The sequence below is a fragment of the Microcebus murinus genome, chromosome 9 (genome assembly GCF_040939455.1).
Source record: "Microcebus murinus isolate Inina chromosome 9, M.murinus_Inina_mat1.0, whole genome shotgun sequence".
In the NCBI taxonomy this organism is placed as follows: domain Eukaryota; kingdom Metazoa; phylum Chordata; class Mammalia; order Primates; family Cheirogaleidae; genus Microcebus; species Microcebus murinus.
In genome coordinates this window covers 53,938,090-53,957,866 of record NC_134112.1, presented here as the reverse complement: position 1 = coordinate 53,957,866, position 19,777 = coordinate 53,938,090, and the positions used below count along the sequence as shown (strand labels likewise).

General features: G+C 34.1%; 1 protein-coding gene across 3 annotated transcripts in view; it reads right to left on the bottom strand.

The window, feature by feature from the left end:
- The window catches only part of SEMA3E (semaphorin 3E), a 251,564-nt gene that overhangs the window by 230,215 nt on the left and 1,572 nt on the right, over window positions 1–19,777 (bottom strand). The gene's annotated exons all lie outside the window — the stretch shown is intronic.

The following is a 19,777-nucleotide window of genomic DNA, read 5'->3' as shown; positions in this document are numbered from 1 at the left end:
TTGCAATGCAGTATAATTTAAAGTATGAATAGATAGTATAAATTATGCATAGAGTGTTATTAATACAGAGGTTAAAGGAAGATGGCAAAGGCATATCATGTCTAAAGATGAGCAGACATTAACACTAAGCAGAATAGGCAAGTATGATGAAGAGAAAAGGAAGAAGCACTTTAGGAAGCAGAGGCATGTACAAAGGCCTGGAGGCAAGAAAGCCTTGACAGATTTCCAGAATGTCTTGGAGTTCACTATCACTGGAGATGGCAACTCAAAAAAGATTATGTAACAAGAAAAAGAGAGAAAATAACAAAGCTTAGATCATGAAAAGCCTGTTATACCATGCCAAGCAGTATGCATTTTATCTTAAAAGCAATGTGTATTCTTCCATTAAAGAATTAGTATGGGGGATAAAATGAGTAAGATTTGCATTTTTAATGATCACTCTTTTTATAGTATAAGGTAGGTAGTTGGTAAGATGGTAAGACATCAATCAAAAAACTATTGCAATAAGGCAGATGGGTCCAAAAAAAAAAAAAAAAACCATTAGTGGGACCAAAGAGATGTAAATGCATCCAAGAAACAATAAGAAGGGCTGGGTGTGGTGGCTCACCCTGTAATCCTAGCACTCTGGGAGGCCAAGGCAGGAGGATCGCTCAAGGTCAAGAGTTCAAAATCAGCCTGAGCAAGAGTGAGATCCCGTCTCTAATTAGAAAGAAATTAATTGGCCAACTAAAAATACATATAGAAAAAATTAGCTGGGCATGGTGGTGCATGCCTGTAGTCCCAGCTACTTGGGAGGCAAAAGGATTGCTTGAATCGAGAGTTTGAGGTTGCTGTTACCTAGGCTGATGCCACAGCGCTCTAGCCCGGAAAAAAAAAAAAAGAAGGTAAACTTCATTAGGCTTGATGACCACCTGACTCAAAGTAGTTGGGTAGGTGGTGGTAGGAGGCTGTTAAGAGAGGAATGGAGATAAATATTCACTTAATCATTTGAGACTTAGACAAGTGGGCTAACACATGTACAATTCACTGAAATGGGAAACACAGGAGGAAGAATATTATCAGTATGAAAGATAATGGAAGATAATTAAATTTTGGATATGTTGAGTTTGAAGAGGCTAGAAGAAGGATCATCAGATTATGATCTTATTAAATAATTAGATATACAAGTCTGAAATTTATGAGAAAGGAAAGACTTGTTTCTTAGATTTTGCCATTTCATTTTCTTTTCCTTCCTCCATTCTTTGACCAATGCTTAAAGTCTGGAGAAGAGTTTAGAAGGGGTCATAACTCTCCACCATTCTGAGGCATTATATCTCACGTTATCACCTACGCTTATGGTCTAGGTGGAATGGCAGATGACAGAAGAGAGGGTACCAGCATGGGAGTGGTGAGAATTCAGAGTAAAAAAGGTAATGAGGAAATGAGGAACTGGTAGAATGAGAGTACCTAGTATGATTCGAGATTTTAACTATGACATAGGTATTGTTTTACATGAAATTAAGAAAATTGATGTTGATAGAGCTTAAATAATTAACCCAAATTCACACAATCAGAAATTAGAAAAGTTGAGGTTTAAGATTAGGTTTCTCAGACACAAGCAAGATCATATTCTTATGGTCATTTTCCTAAAATATAGATTAAATCATACTTAGATTTGTCAAATTTAGCCCCAAAAATTAAAATTAAAAATTTCATATTATGGCCGGGCGCGGTGGCTCACGCCTGTAATCCTAGCTCTCTGGGAGGCCGAGGCGGGCGGATCGCTCGAGGTCGGGAGTTCGAAACCAGCCTGAGCAAGAGCGAGACCCCGTCTCTACTATAAATAGAAAAGAAACTAATTGGCCAACTAATATATATAGAAAAAATTAGCCGGGCATGGTGGCTCATGCCTGTAGTCCCAGCTACTTGGGAAGCTGAGACAGAAGGATCGCTTGAGCCCAGGAGTTTGAGGTTGCTGTGAGCTAGGCTGACGCCACGGCACTCACTCTAGCCTGGGCAACAAAGCAAGACTCTGTCTCAAAAAAAAAAAAAAAAAATTCATATTAACACAAATAATTTTAGGATAAGTATGTCCCTTTGTAATACTTGGAACATACTTGACCTAAAAAAAATTATTGTTTATCTAGAGATTTCCTAATTGAGTGTTGCGTGATTTATATGGCAACCATAAATTTGAGCCCTTTACTTACAACAACTTATTATTAACCCATTGATGTCATTTCAAATAGTCCAATTTATGTATTTGTTTTTAATAGAAAACAAAAAATAAAGAAAATATTGGTAGTGCCCACTGACACACTCTATTGGGAAGAACTCTAAGGCTATGACTGGTCTCAGAAAGAAAGAATGCCACGATCATTAATAATGTCTGCTATGGATATACCAAGGAGTAATCCCACTTGCCTTGAGTTTGTCACATCTGAGAAAATACTACTTTCTTCCCTCGTTGAACATCATTTTAAAAGGAGAAACAAAGAAAAAGTAAAAGAAACAGGAAAAAAAGTACTTCTTTCGAAAAAGAAAATATAATATCATTAACTGTGAATAATATACTTATATAACAGTATATGTATGATAGATAGATAAGAGAGCAGAAACCATGTTGGCCATTCTATCCAAAATCTCCACAAATAGTACTCTGAGATTCAGGAGGTACTCAGTAGTTAATCAGGCACACAATAAATAGTTAAATAAATGATTTATGTTTTATTTACTAAATCCTAGGAAAGAAGGAGGAGATTCTCTCATGGTCTATATAGCTCAGGATGGATAGACAAAAATGATAGAAATGAGAAATTTTTTTCTATATTCTATAAGATTGTCTGTGGACTTCCAAACTAAAATAATCGAAATGATGAATACAAAACATTATTTTGTAAGGTAATTTTGTTCACTGACTCTGATATACTTATGAATTATATTTATTAACTAAAGACAGATCAGAACTGACATAAACCTAATGTTTAAAATAATAATGTAAATAAATCTTGCTTAAAGAACACATGCATTTTAAAGTGCCTCGATGTCAAGGTGATGTTTTGGATAAGAATATGGGAGATCGAAATGGAAAAATAATCTTACTCTAAATTTATACTAGGAGATTCCCAAAATGCCTTCTCACCACCAGGCAATTTTATTTTAGGAATTGATCCTTGGAGATAGATAAGTGCACAAAGAAATATGTATACTATTTAAGCATTTAATAATACTAATTATTGAATGCTGGCAACCATATAATTTACAATAAGAATAAAACTCAACTTAAATGGCCTGCAATAATGAAATTTGGTACATGAATTATGTCATATTCAAACAAAGGAAAACTATGAGGTAATTTAAAAAGATGAAGTATATCTCTAACCCTTGGCATGAGAAACACTTTATAGCATAGATAAAAGCAGATTAATAAGCAGCATGTACACTAGGAACCCATTTTCATCAAAATATGTTCAAATATAGAGTTACATATCTAGAAGAACATTTATACATCAAAATATTAATCATTTTTAGTTAGATTCATAAGTATACATTGCAATTTCAGGTACTTTTGTACTTTGTATAGAATAATCTATATTTTTCTTCACTATCAATAAAAGCACTAATGTTTCCATTTTATAAATCTCTACTTATAAAATGCTACTTCACATTTAACATGAATTTGTTTATGAATTTATGAGATTATATTTGCCACCATATTTTTAGAATATATTTATTCTTTACTTACCTGAGATAGATTAGCTGATTTTTAAAAAATTGTTTCATTTCTTAACTTAAAAATAGACTTTGACAGTCTCCATAATAATGAAAGGGAAAGTGGTTTTTAGTTCTCCATTCCTCACATTGATGAGATTGTCATATTAAATAAAATAGGGCCAACTTTTTGCTATCTATTCTATCTCTTTAATTCAATGCCTATAACTTAAAGGATAAATATTATATTCACATATTCTTGAAAGCACCTGAGGACAATTAACTGACAGTAAATGCAAAATTACTCCAAGGATATCTTATAAAGTAAATGTGATTTATGGTCGAGCAGTGAGTCAGTCATGCATTATCCTCTGAGATCATACAGATATCCTTGTTTATCACAGTGTGGAATTTTGAAACATCAATTAGTTATTGCTATAAGAATGGTAGTATGGAGACATGTATATGGTAATTAATGATACTCCTTATAATGACAATGTTTTACTATTCTTAGGATAATTCTTCCTCTATATTCAAAATTCCCAAAAAGTATAAGAAGCTCATATAAAATAGTAATAAAGGATAAGAACATCTGGAGAGGTTAATCCCATAACAAAAACAGAATAGAGACAACAAGTAAGTTTGTTTAAAATATAGGCTTTTTGTTTTTTTTGAGATAGTCTCCCTCTGTCCCTCTGTCACCAGGGCTAGATAGAGTACAGTGGTGTCATCATAGCTCACTGAAACCTCAAACTACTGGGCTCAAGCAATCCTTCTGCCTCAGTCTCCTGAGCAGCTGGAAGTACAGGCACATGCCACCACACTCAGCTAATTTTTCTATTTTTTTTGTAGAAATGGGGTCTTGCTCTTAATCAGGCTGGTCTCAAACTCCTGATCTCAAGCCATACTCCTGCCTCAGCTTCCCAAAGTGCTAGAATTACAGGCTTGAGCCATCGTGCCCAGCAAAATATAGGCTTTTTAAAAAAAATTCATAGGAAAAAATGAATACTTTTCAACATTTAAAGTCTTCTTTGGAATTATTTGTCTAAGATTACTATTTGACTTACAAGGAGTTAATTGAAAAATTATTCTGAACAATCATATGTCTTTTTTAAAACAGAGGGCTTTCTGCAAATATCTAGAGAGACTGGCAAATCTACAAAATGACAGCAAATTAAAGTTACAAAATTAAGCAATCACAGCTATGATGGTATTTTAATTCTGCCATTCTGTTATGGTGACCATTCCAGATTCCTTGAAATAAAAAATTGTTAAGACATTTTAAAAGGCTTCTGTTTATTTTAGCTGTGAAGAAAAATTATTTTGTTTCTTTATATCAAAGAATTTCAGATTAGCTTTTCATTTACCATAAGTATGTAAATAAGTGTATAATATTTATAAAGGAAACCAGCAATGACATTTACTGGTCTATATCTTTCATGAAAGCCAGAAGCATATATTTTATATAGTTTAATAAAAAAAAAATTTCTTAACTGTATGTTATACTTCTTCCAAATACTGACATTTTAGAAAGAGCCCATAAAATGTGTATTTTACATTTTTAAAAATAATTTAAAAGAATTTCTACAACTAATGCAAATAGCCAGTTTCCTAAAGACAATAAATGTGGAAAATGATTATAAGCAAATTAAGCAAGGACACATAATAGCAGAACTAGTCTTTGAATGTAGGGATGTCTCATTCCGGAACTCATGTCTTTTCCAGGGCACCACATGTTGTTACGCTTAAGATTCACATTCTAGATTGGAGAGAGTAGAAGACGATTTTCCTTAATTTCAACAAATAAGCCACACACATGAAATAAAGGGCTGGCTTAACAGAGTCTAGGAGAAAACCCTTCCAAGGGATGACAGCAATCTCAACATAAAGGAATAGGATGGCATATTTGCCAAATAAGCTGCTGTCAACTCAGGTGGCTTTAATAAATAAAAGTCACCAGTTAACAGCACCACTTTTCTGTGAACAAGGCAGACATCTCTGGAGTATAAATTGTGGTGCTCCATTTTAAGAATGCACTAACAAACAGGAGCATGACCAGAATACTGACAGCACAGTTAAGATATTGAGGAATATTCACCCACTATGTAAGAGCATGATAACAATCATTAAATATTTGGGGGTCTATCATGATTTATGTCATGGTGACATTAAAGAAAAGAGCTAAAACTAAAAAGTGGAGATATAATAAGTCCGATTTGGGATTAGATAGGCAGATCCTCACTCTTCACTATACTATGAAAAAATGGAATGGACTTCCTTGTCAGGTAGTGATTTCTGTTTCCATAAAAATGCATAAATTGAAAATGATAAACATGTGTAACCACCTGTTTGGAGACCATGGAGATAATTACTCCACAGAGTGGGCAGTATTCACTAAAATTCCTGACTTTAATAAAATACTCCTGTTTGGGTAAAATTACACAAGCTTCCCTAAACTACTGTGTTTTTCTAGTTAGTGAATTTTTGTTTGTTTGAACAAAACACATAAAATACTAAGTGTGTAACATTGGTCTTAATAAAGTAATTGCAAGCATTAGTTTTTCCATTCAGTAGTTATTTGTCTCTCCCTCCCTCCCTCCCTTCCTCCCTTTCTTCCCTTTCCTCCCTGCCCTCCCTGCCCTCTCTCTCCCTTTCTGCTCCTGCCACTACCACAATCTTTCCCTCTTCCTCTGGCTCTGACTTACTGTCTGTCAAACACCTACGTAGCAATTTCTATATGCCAGGCACTATTCTAAATACCTTAAAAGTTTTTTGATTTACTTCTTATTACAACCAATGAGAAAGTGCTATTTATTATACACCTCTTTTAGCAAAGAAAGGTTCAATAACACGTCCAAGATCACACTAATGAATTTGTTTTTACATTTGTTTCCTACACTGCACTTAAAATTTAGGAAAAAAAAAAAAAAAGTGCAGAATGAACCAATTTATTTGCTTTTCTGAGCAGCCAGGTAAAAGAAAGTCATAGCCAGACGAGGAAAACATTTAGGAAAATGTAATTTTCATATTTTCTTTTAATTCAGCAGAAGGAAAGATTATAAAATTAAATGAAATAATAAAGTTAGGAAAGGACCCACCCAAAATTATTTAGATGCCAAAGTAAGCCAATCCCAGCTGTTATTCTTTACTCTGGCTGCCATCCTCAGCAAGAGCAGGATGGGAGAGTGTGGGCCACCGGCTGCAGTAGCAGCTGGGCCTATTTGTTAAGAGGAAAAAAAAATAGTGAAGACAAAGGGAAATTTCGGTGGCTAGCAGTGTGAATGGAAACTCGGAGCCTGGCTGAGGGAGTTGGAGAAGTGAAATGCAGCCCTGCTCTCAGCAACACAACTGCAGTATTACACAAACCAGTCTGGGAGGAGCATGCCCTGCAGTAGTGCCTTTGCCGCCAAGTATCTTTTTCTTTCCACCTGTGGAAAAACTTAACCAATGGCAATTTTGTATTCATGTTCTCGTATTACCAGTATTTTGGACATGCAAATGTGAAGCAATACCAAGGCCTGTTCTAACTATCCAATGAGTATAAATTAGCAGACTAAAATGACAAATAGCATTCCTAAATGCTATTAAAACAACATATTGCTGTTATTACATGTTGACTTATCTCAAAATGTAGACATCTAATAAATAGAATTATGCATTCCAAACAACTGCATATAATAAAATATTAGTGTTATATTTATTTTTGTCCCCTGAGACCAATACTTTAAAAGGTACCTAATGTGTTTGTGATTAATAACTTTTATTAGCATTTAGGCAGCCTTCTCAGTATTGACTCCCTAATTTTATTTGGCACTTTTATTCTTGTCCAATTTTATTGATTTTTAAGTCTTAAAGAACTCTCTTTTTTTCTCCAGATATGAACAATCCTTCTGTAATCCTAAAATATATCAGACTTCAGTTTGGGCATACACACTTTGGAGCAAGTAAAAAACATTTGGTAAAAAAATCTGTCAAAAACAGTGCCCAGCACGTAACTTTTGTCTTACTTCTGAAAAATATAATGATGTTTCTTTAATTATAGACATAAATGACTTAACTATAATATTTTTATTCTTATTATGGTGGTGTAAATATTCTTACAAAGGAATGTTGCTTTGGGGAGTTACAAGAAAATCAAAGCATATTAATGTGCTGTAGAAGTTTAAACATTAACTTCTCATCATTGTAAACAATATAGTAATAAAATTAGTATTCTTTGGTGCCTTGTGAGATCCATTCCCCTATTTCATAGTCCTTTCCTCTCCTTCCTCTTTCTTGTTGCGGGACAAAATAAAAATGAAATGTTGGCCATCCCATATTAATGGAAATGTACAATGATTTGGATAATTGAGTATCCCAACAACTAAAACTATAACATTTGACTTTTAAAAAAGTTTTTCATTTTCTTTTTAATTTACATTTTGAATATGGGTGTTGTGGCTATTCTAAGAACATACCATATGGTTAACTCAAGTTTATATAGAACCTAAGCTGACAGCAAGCTCAATATTCTAGTACTCATTCTAACCAATTATATAGTATTTGTCAGTTACCATTCATCTTACCAGAAATATGTGTAACACTCATGCATTGTGATAATGTCAAGCTTGAAATTTCTTTCCTTTTCTTTTATATGTTCTTTTATTTATTTAGTTAGTTAGTTTGGGATCAGGAAAAATAAACTATGTCAGCTTCATCAAAAATAGAGCTGTTTTTAAAAACTCATTTTTACTTTTCATTATTTTTACCCACATTTTAAAAAATATATTATTTTTGCCTTGCACAGAATATGCAAGAATAAATTAGGATTTCTCTATATTTCTTTTGACAACTTGACCTTAGTTCCTAAAAATAAAATAATCAAGTGCTTCCCATTTCTATATTTATTTACTCCTTATGGTAGTAAGGGCCAGTGACAACTATGTGCTTTCCCCTATGTTAACTTTATTTTTTATATTTCTGTTTATATCTATTAGTTTACAGTTTTGTGTTAAGTGTATTGTATTTGATTAATTATATTATGATGCCAAAAAGAAAAAATAACTTAAGGCTATAGTATTTCAAGTATATTGCCAATTGATTTTGTTAAATTAAGTAAATACATAAGAGAACATTTTTGCATGGCTTATAGATATAATAAAATCTTAGTAAAATTAAATTTTTATAAGTTCTTTTTCAAATAACTCAGGCTAAGAAATAAAGTAAAATACCTTGCATAAACTAGTATAATTAGAAAACATAACCATTGCTTTTTCTTCTTACTATATAATTACTAATAAATGTGGTTTTAAAATGACAAATCAAAGGCAATGTGGTCAAATTACTTATAAAACAATCTTTGCATAGAGTCAAACTGATAAAAACAAAACCAAAAGGACTCTTGGTTGTTGTTTAGGGCATTTTTCTTTTCTTTCTTTTTTTTTTTTCTTTTTCTTTTTTACTGGATCTTAATGTCAGCCCTTGACACCAAGATTTTTCAAAAACAAAGATGTTAGTAAGTTATTACTCTTTCACAGTTCTGACTTCCTTTGCTTTCTGCTTCATCATGGTTTTCATGTATTAGTTCCTTGTCTCTGTTTCTTCATAGTTCATCACTGTAGAAATGAATTTAATATTACAGTGGACATTGGGAGATCACAAGTGGAGCAGGTAAGAAGAAAAGATGAGTAAACCGTGACAACAATCATATGAATGGTCCAGATGAATTCATACAAACCTCTGTAAAAACCTCAAACTGTATCTTTCAATAATATAGAGATATTTACTGAATAACTTTAAAGCACATCTGGATTTCCCTTCAAAACTTTTACAATAGAAGATCTGAAGTCAAACGAGTGCCTAACATTTTAGAAAAGGGGTAGAGGAAAAGTATTCTCAGCCTTTTTCTTGTCTTCTGAATGCTGTCCCTAACCCCATTATTTCTTTTTCTGCCATTTCTGTTAGGACCATACGTATTTGTATGTGGCATCCAGCAAGAGAATTAAGATTGGTAATACTAATGTAAATAGATACAGCAATGAAAATCTATACATTAAATGCGATAGATAAAATATATTAAGTGCCTAAAGTTCATTAGATTCGAAGAATTTAAACAATAAGGTGTAATATAACTGCTTTTAAAAATTTCAAAATCTACTTGTGAATGTGCAGTAATTATATATGACTCATACAAAGAAAGTAAGAATTCCTCAAAACCATATAGAAATGGGGGCAATCTAATTTAGCATGAATAAAGAACATGTGTGATACTAGTGCATGTAGTAGAGTCATGAACACAGTCAAATTAAGTTAATTTCTGGGAGGAGACAGTGCATACGTGCAGTGGGATGACAGTGGGTATACATGGCAGAATAGTGCAAGGCAGAAAAAGACATAGCTAATTTGCTCATAGCTTCTTGTCCAGGCTTCTCCCATGTATCTTCAAGATTGAGCTTTGGTTCTCCTTTCAGTCTCAATTCCACATTTCCATAGCACCCAGTATTAGCCCTTAGTATATAAAAAGCACCTTGCTTTATTATGATTTGTCTCCTTTTACAACTAGATCTTAAATCTTCTTGGGATAGCCTCTATGTTAAGGCTGTGTGTGCATATGTTAAACTTCTTATTTTAGAAGTTCCAGAATTACAGAAAAGTTATGAAGTTAGTACAGACAGTTCCCATATATCTATACCTAGTTTCCCCTATTATTAACAACTTACAATACTATGGTACATTTATCAGATTTAACAAAACAATATTGATGCATTATTATTCATTAAAATCCATACTTTATTCAGATTTTCTTAGTTATGTTACCTAATAACCCTTTACTATCCCAGGATTCCAATCAGGACATCATATTATCTTTACAAAACTGTGTTTTTTATTCTTAAAATCCTAGCATGATGCTCAGCACCTAAAGCTGAACACATACTCATGGAATAAGTGAATGAATAAATGAACAAATGTTTCCTAAAAATGTATAAAAGCTCCTAAATCCCTGAAGGGAAAGAATCATTATGTATAATAAAAAGGATGACGTGGTGAGTAACATCTTAATTTAATTAGTCCAGGAAAACTTTTCACTAAGAGATGAAAGAGTTTTGGAATTTTACAAAATGCTTTTCCACAATCAACCAATATTAGATGTTTTCTCATCATAACTTGATATGCCCCGATTTACACCATCAATAATCATTTAAAATAAATTTAAAGTACATGCTAAATTGTGGTCAATAACTACATACATATCATTTATAATAGAAAAATAATAGGTAGATAATAGCATTATGATTAGGTATGTATGGGCTGGCATGGTGCTCACGTCTATAATCCTAGTACTCTGGGAGGCCAAGGTGGGAGGATCTCTTGAGGTCAGGAGTTTGAGACCAGCCTGAGCAAGAGCGAGACCCCGTCTCTACTAAAAATAGAAAAAATTAGTTGGGTGTGGTGGCGTGTGCCTGTAGTCCCAGGTACTTGGGGAGGCTGAAGCAGGAGGATCACTTGAACCCAGGAGTTTGAGGTTGCTGTGAGCTGGGCTGACATAATGGCACTCTAGCCTGGGCAGCAGAGTGAGACTCTGTTTCAAAAATTGAAAAAAGCGATTAGATATGTATGAATCTAAGTATATTTATCAAGACCAAGGCTATCGTTTGGACATTTGAATAGATAGCACCCTTAATCTAGGTGATGAACCTAAATGGGGAAAAGATGAAAAAGGTAACATGAAAGTGAAGATTCTTTGTAGAGTTCTCCCCCACACTTAGCTCAGTTTCTTATACTGAGTGTGCATTAAGGATCACCCAGAAGGCTTGTTAAAACAGAGATTCCTGAGCCCTGAGATTATTGATTCAGTTGATCTGATTCAGCAGCTCCCAGCAGATGCTGATGCTGCCAATACACGGACTACATTTTATGTAGCATTGGTTTAACTCCAGCTTCCATCTCCTCTCCACCCCTACCTTAGAAGGGGGGCAGATGAAAACCACAGTAACATCTCTTTTGCAATGAAATCCAAGCCAGCCTTCCCTTCAGGTGAATTATTTAGGAGTAGCTCTGGCTCTCACAAAAATAAAGTTAGCCTTTATACTGTTGTCATTTTGACTATACAATGGAGGCCAAGTGAAAAAAAAAAAAAAAAGAGCTTTTTCAGTAGATGCTAAACACTCAGCCTGTAATTATAGGCTTTAGGAATGACTTGAATAAGTAATTTTATTCTGTCCACAAGGATCTTACAAAACAATACTCCTTATCCTCAGGGAACTTAAAATATAAAGACAATTACATAAATTAGAAAATATTATAAAACACTATATCATCCATCTACATGATTCATTTAAACTGTTTTCTAAAAGAGTCATATGAGACTCTTTAGTCTCTTTATAATTATGAGGAAAGTATGCCTCAGAAGTTCAATGATTTAACAAGAATAAGCCAACATCAAGTAAGACAGGCTGTAGATTCAAGCCTGGGAATAAAAACTTGTGAGTCCACACCCTTGCCACTACAACACGCTGTCTCCTAATAAAAATTTTTAAAGTGTTTCTCCAAAACACTTTTGAGGTCTGGTAAGGAGAAGAAAGGAGTCCCACATTTCTAGAATTGGAAAGAACCAAAGAAATCATGTAATTCATAATAAACTTTTGGACTTAGTATTAGGAAAACAGGAATCAGGAGGAATCAACAGGTAAGTGCCATGCTGTGAGCACATTTCCTATTCAACTTTAGTTCCACTGTGTATTTTGAAATTGAAAGCTCTCCTCAGTTCCCATCATTTCCTGAGAAGGAACTGGTCAAGAGGGAAAAAGTCAGTGTCCTCAGCTGACCTCTATTTTTTCCCCCTTTTTATTCCCATTTTCTTTGCTGATCTTCTTTTCTGATTCTGGAGGTGATCTGGCTACCTAAAATCACCCCTGAGAATTATTCTTAGGGATGCTGTTCACCTGCTCTGTCCTGTAAATAAAACCCCCTTTTTATTCTGATTTCCCTGAGTCAGAGCTCAAAACACAGCTCAAAACTGCATAGAAATAGATTTACATCAATAATATTTTAACCAACACTTAACTCAAGTGTAGGTACAGATTAGGGTAGCTGGCAGGCTCTGCTCTCTCCTGCTCAGTGCCCTAGTCCCTCTCCTCTCCAATCACCACAGTCCCATGGTGCCCGTGAGCACCCACTTCCCTCTAGAAATACAGACTAGAGAAAGAGGATCTGTTGTCCAGGTGGCTAGTAAGCTATTCATTGAATATTTCTTTATTCCCTAAGTCATGGATTTCAACAAATTTTAAATGTCTAATGAGTATAACTTTTATTTTTAATTCAAAGGTCTTGTTTTCTTCCATTGTATTAGACAACAAAAATGGAACAAATAGTGAAGATAAGCTGAAGTGAATGAATATATATAATTCATTACAAATATGTTTTCCTTCCATTTTGGGGTTACTGTGGGGAAGAAGTAAAAAGTACTTATCTGGAAACAAACTAGGGGGAGAGAGAAAGAGAGAAGTGGTGCCAACCACACAAAGGGGTAGTCAAAGAAGGAAGTAATAAAGGAAAGGGCGGGGGTGTGGTGATAACCTGGGAGTGACAACGGCATGGAAAAGTAGATACAAGGAGGAAGAGGAGGAGGAGGAGGAAGAGATGACTGACTGTAGATGAAAGAATATGGCTGATGTGTCAGGACATCTGGAGGCCCCAGCTGTTTCACTCAGTGCAGCACTGAGGAGAAAGAAGGTGAATAGATAAAACCCCAGCCCTTCTTCTAGTGTATGTTTTACTGAAGGAGCCATAAATAGTTTTCCAGGATTCCTTAGTTTCCTTTGTATTTCTTCTTACCCCTCCCCTATCATATTCTCCTGTGAAAAACACAGCACCAAATCATTTTGTTTTATTCATATACTCAGTCAATGAGCATTTATTGAACACCTGCTAAGTGTCTGGAACTGTGTACAGCACCAGGCAACTTACCTGTTCGTCCAAGGGAAGGCTTTCTTTCACTTTCAAAGCAAATACCACATGCTGAGCTGATAGCTTCTTACAGCACACTGTTTAACTAGGCAATGTGGTCTGGCCCTAGTAATGCTATTTCTATTGTACTCTACAAAGCTGCATCTACAATGACCTTTGGTACTAATTGTTTCTTTTGTGGATTTGGTCTGTGGTCTCCAAGGTGTCATCAGATAAATTTTCAACTTTCCTTAAATTATGAGTAAAATAATTCTATAATAACTTACAAACATGAGAGACACCAATTTCCCTTGTTACTTGTATTCATCTACTGTAACAGGAGCTGGCTTTCATGGAAGAAAATCTTTGCTTTTAAGTAAAAATCTGTGATGAATAAGGATCTTCCTTCATTGTAAGTTGTAAGTTAATAATTAACTCATGATTGCTGTTAGAATAAAAAAGGGAACCAACATAACTAATTCTCTCTGAACCTCTTCTGATTCACTGAGTAAATTTATGAAAAGCTTCCTAAGGGTTAAGTATTCTGCTACATTAATTTGCATTATCTCATGAAATGCTTTAAAGTTCTGCATTATGCTACACTATTTTAAAGAGGAGAAAATTCATACTCAGAAAACATAAGTAACTTGCTTATGCCACACAGCCAGAAGCCAGAATCAGATTAGACATGCTTCATCCAAAGTCTAGGATTTCAGGCCACCAAAATTAGAATGTGAGAGTGTTTTGTAATACCTGGGCCTAAACTACTTTCTATCTTTCCTGGGCCAAGGCTATGAGCTAAATTATTGAGAAGAGAGCAATAATGGCTGAGAGTTTAGTTGACAGGGATGGAAGTCAAACATATTTCTAAGCCTCAGAAATCAGGCAAGTCAATAGGTTTCTCTTTTATTTTTCCATACCAGTTGTGGGGAAGTAAGATTACCAGGGCAAGGGAGCTATATAGTGGGAAAATCCTAAACTAGGCATTAGAACTAAGATAGTCAGAAAACTTCTTGAGTAATCAATTGCCTTGGCTACCACAGGGCCATATAAAGGCAAGTTATCAATTCCACAGAGGTGTCTGTTCTTGAAATCATCACTTTCTTTGACCAAAAATATTCTCTCAGTATCGAGGACTGTAACACTTGGTTTAAATGTGGTATTGACCTATTCTTTTCATTCCTCTTCCAGAATATCCAGACTATAAAATATTCAGTCTCATCATTATCATCTTTATGATGAGTACAAAGAATAATGCTTATTTAAGGCTAAGGAATAACTAATGACATTAGTAGTTTCTCTTATGCTTCAAATGTTATTTAAAACTTTACTGTGAAAAAACAATTATTAAAATAACCATCATCCTTTGTATTATGTATAGAATATTACAGAGTGTCAGGTGTTACACTAAAAACTACTAACAATATTGTGCCCTGACTATTGAAACCAAGAAAATGATCTAAATCTTATTTCTGCACCCTTTGGGAACATGTTATAAGTGCTATAATTTCAATTTTGTTTTGTTTTGAGCTCTCTGAGACTGAATTTACAAGACCACTTTAACACTGCGGTGGTTATGTATGAAGGGCCATGCATGCATGCAAAGTGATATTTCTGGATTCCTGCAGACTAAATTCCTCTACTAAACCACTGAAAGAGTTTTACATACAAAGATAAAGGAGTAAATCTTTGCACACTTTCCCACTAAGAAGTACAAACAAATGATTCCTGTAGGGATCTTTGATGAAATAAAACTGACTGAGCAGACTGTTAACAATAGTTTTCACCAGTAACAACCAATCTGATGGTTTGGTTCTTTATAATGTGATTGTAGAACTGAGGCCACCAAGTGATCTCAGCTCAGAAAGAAAGACAGGCCCTGTCTATGAAGTACTTTCAGGCTAAATGACAAATATGACATGGACAGCAAAATAACAAGACGGCAACATAAATTTTTGAAAAAATATTCCATTATGACATCATAACTATTGAATATACTTATTACCCAAAACTGATGTTGATAATATATTATGTATAGGATATAGCCCTCATAAAACTTTTAAAAAATGGTTTTTCATGCCTAAAATTTCCAGTCCAAAATTGGCCCAGTTCCTTTATAAATTCCATTTACTGCTTTGTCTAACCCTGAGCTCACCCACCCTATTTCTATACTAAAGAATGACTGTTTTCCCACTGTACTATGCATCATCCAGATAAGAACTAAATAATTCATAAAATCATTCAGGGACTTTTGTATATCCAGATGCACTTACATGATGCATGGACAACTTTTGTCTGTAGTAAACATAAAAATATTTAATACAAAGAATAACACTATCTGAAATTCTCACATAGACTTCCTCTATAGAAAGCATATTTTGTGTAAAACAAACTCAATAAAACGTGTTGTAATTTCACATGTCTTACACAGTGATTTTTTTTTAATATAATCTGTTTCTAAATAAATTCAGCACTTAATTCTCACTCTTCCTGATGGAGTTTTGGGCTTGTAGATTAGTGTTTACTCCTGGGTCCTATTTAACTACTATGTTTATGAATCATGTCCTATGACCAGTTTTTATTTACTAACACACAGGGATGTGTGACTAATGTCACTATTGATAATACCTAGTTACTGGCTGAGAAACCAAAACCATGAGGTGGGTCAGGAAAAACTGGCTCAGTCACTGCCTTGTTCTTTATTTGACCTGGATAAAAAACAAATACTACAGCCTCCAGCATGATCATTCAAAACATTTATTTAACATTATGCACTTCTAGAATTCTATGTCAATTTTTTTCTTATAAATAGAAAGAATTCCAAATGTGTGTTGTAGAGTGAATGTGTATAATAAATGGATATATGTACCTTTTATAGCAAAAAAAAAAATATTGGTGATGAATGAATCTTGGAAAAAAAGTGCATGGATGATGTAATCATTTTGTAAGTTATTATAGCTAGAGCTCAAAGATATGGAAGATGAGATTTGGAATGAATGCTATCTATTAAGATAAACCATGTATTTTTATAGTATTTAAGACCAATTTCTTTTGTCTTCTATATTAGCATTATCTTAGCATTGTTGAAATCTAAGCTCATGCCATTCCCAAAGGTTTTTCTCTTTAAGACAGGTTTTCTCCCAACATTCTCAATGTATATCAGTCTTCAGAAAACATAATAATATAAGTAATTTTTAGGTTATGAAGTGCAGTCATAGATATTGTTGCTCCACTTGGCTCTCTCAAAAACCTAGTGAAATATACAGGCAAAGCACCATTACTATCCCAGTATTCAAACTGAGGAAATGTAGTACAAACAGTTACCATTATTGTAAGTGGGAGGAATAGAGCTGGACTAGGGGCCTCTGACTTCAATCCTGAGCTCTCTGAACTATGGCAAATCTGCGTTTAATTGGTTATAACACCCAAATACAGATACACTAATTAACACTTTCTATAAAGCATTCTATATGTATGGATATATATTCAATGCTTAAATCTACATTTTTAATGTCAACATATTTTAGAAATGATCTGCCATATCCATGCCTTTCTTTAACAGTCTTTTCACCGACCAATCTAGGAGAATATTTTTCTGCTTAAGCAGCCATTCTTCTTGGCTTCTGCGGTTGCCCCCTTCCTCATTGGAACTTCAAACACCTACTTCATCTGCCAGCTCCCTTGATTAAATTTCTGGGGCTTTCCATGCGCACTGGTATTTCTTCTTTGACATGGGTCTTTGCTCATTTGTTTTTTCTTCTTTGAGCGCCATTATCAAGAAAGTTATTTTTACCTTTCCTGTAACCTCATTAATGCAGGATGGTGAAAGATAAGGAGAGAACAGAAATCAACACAGGGAAGTGGCTGAATCCACCAGGACTCTTCTCTCCTCATTCTCTTTCCTTGACTTCTATCATGAGGATCATAGTCATTTTTCAAGGAAAACCTTGGGGCAGATTATAATTTTGTATTAATCACACCAATATTACCCTACTGAGTTGAGATAAGGTTAGCTATAATGCATAACTACTCATGAACTTTTAAATATTTGCCTTATATAGTCTATCAAATCAAATCTTGACTAAAAGTTCTTACAGAGAAGGACAGCAGCTTGCCATTTTGATCTTTGACACATTTTTGTTAACCCCAATTTATTTTGTAACTAAAAAATACATTGAAAGATTTTTGTATTGACTCAACTAGAGTAATCATCTCATCATTTTATCTCCTAGGCTTGCCCTAAGCTAGAATATATTCTTAATATTGAGGTAGAGTGGGATATTCTGTTAGAAGAGGGAGGAATTCAATATAATCCCATTGGGGTGGAAGGCAGTGGGAAATAAGCTAAAAAGTGTTCCATATTTTATACTGCCTTTCTACTTTGTCTCCCTCACTCTCTGCCTTTAATCTTAAGTTCTATTCAAGAATATATCATTTCCAGAAATAGTGGAGAATGGAGAAGAGAGAAAAAGAGCAATTGTCTGGACATTTCTTTCTGAACACATTTTGTTATATAATTTAACTCAAGGTTTGTATTTGACACTTATATTTTCTCCTTCTCTTCTGAAGAGACAGTAGGCTTGTGTGCTCAAATGCCATCTTAAAAGTAGAGGATATAAGAAAAATGTTTGCCTTTCTCCCATACAGCGCAGACCACTGCTATGAAAAGAATCCCTATGTTAACCTAGTAGGCCAACTCCAGGGAGCCTGCTGGATGTCCCTGCTGGCAGTCAGGCAGCAGTGCAGAAGGTCTATATAGTGTACACCCAATATCTCTTATTTTGATTAACTTAATTCACCTATTATGGAAAATGTACCATTAATGACATCATTCAAGACAAAAATGATTAGTCTGTAATATCTTATCCATAGTTTTTGAATCTAAGATGTCCACTGAGACTTTTCAATTTATATTGTATTGGTGGGATTAAATATTCCTGCTCTGACAATATATGTGCTTTTCTTTTTACTAAGGCACTTGTGGTGCAGTAGGCACTTGCTGCTTTGGGTTATATGTCTGGTGTGATCTCTTAGCTGATTTTGCTAATAAATTGACAAGTAAGAACATTATATTTTCAGGTAACTCTCCCTATACCTTCCTTTGTATAAAAGCATAATATTGTCCACTTTCATTTAGTTCCATTAAATCAAAAGGTTAAGAAAAGCCAAAGGGAAATCTTGTGGGAGTTTTCAGTCTAGTGTACACATAGATACTAGCAGTTCTACTCCAAAACCACATGACACACTCATAAAATCAGATACAGGTATCTCTTTGATTAAGAGGTACAGTGAAGATGAGCTTGATACCAGTATTATGCATAGCATTCACTTGTATCAGAGAGTTTTGGTATTTGCTGACCAAATTATATGCTCTGTTATGAAATATTAAATAGGACATCTTAGAAAACATATTGATATTGAATTATGAAAAAATAAGTACCCCAATAATAAGGTTTAAAAGGTTAATACTAGGCATCACAGTTTTGCAGCTTGCCAAAACTGGCTGTTTATCCACTTGTCTATACAAAAAAAACAATAAATTTATAATAATTTTTTTGGCAGCCTTACTTGTCAATATTCCATCACATCAAATATCTTGATATACTTGACCATAACATCTTAGAAATAGGCATTTTGATACATATCATGACACATCTTCCCAAGTCAAAAGATTTGTGCTAATTCTGGGTATATATTGTGAATATAAATGTCGTGTCAATGTGTTTCTTAAATTTATATAATCTACTGGATAGTGTTACAGGAAATCTATTTAAACTCTGGAAATATCCATCATTTTAAATATTCTAAAAATGAGAAATTTCTACAGTCAACATTTACTGATGATGTCCAATAAAAAGACAAAAAGGCCAAACATGTCATATAAAATTGAGGTCTCCCTTTTTCTTTCTCCTGATAAATATTTTCCTTATATTTAGAAAACACAAGCTTCAATTCTTTCTACTGTGGGGGACAATGTAAAAGCTTGCACAGTTGAAAAATGGTTCTTATATAATCACCAGTATTTTGTCTGTTACCTGTCTCAATGATTTGGTGATAATGAATACTTCTTTGCTGATAATGTATTCCAAATTTCTTTTAAGTCAGCAAAGTCACTTTCTCTGAGCATGGGTTTTGTTTGTTGTTTGTTTGTTTGTTTACAAGA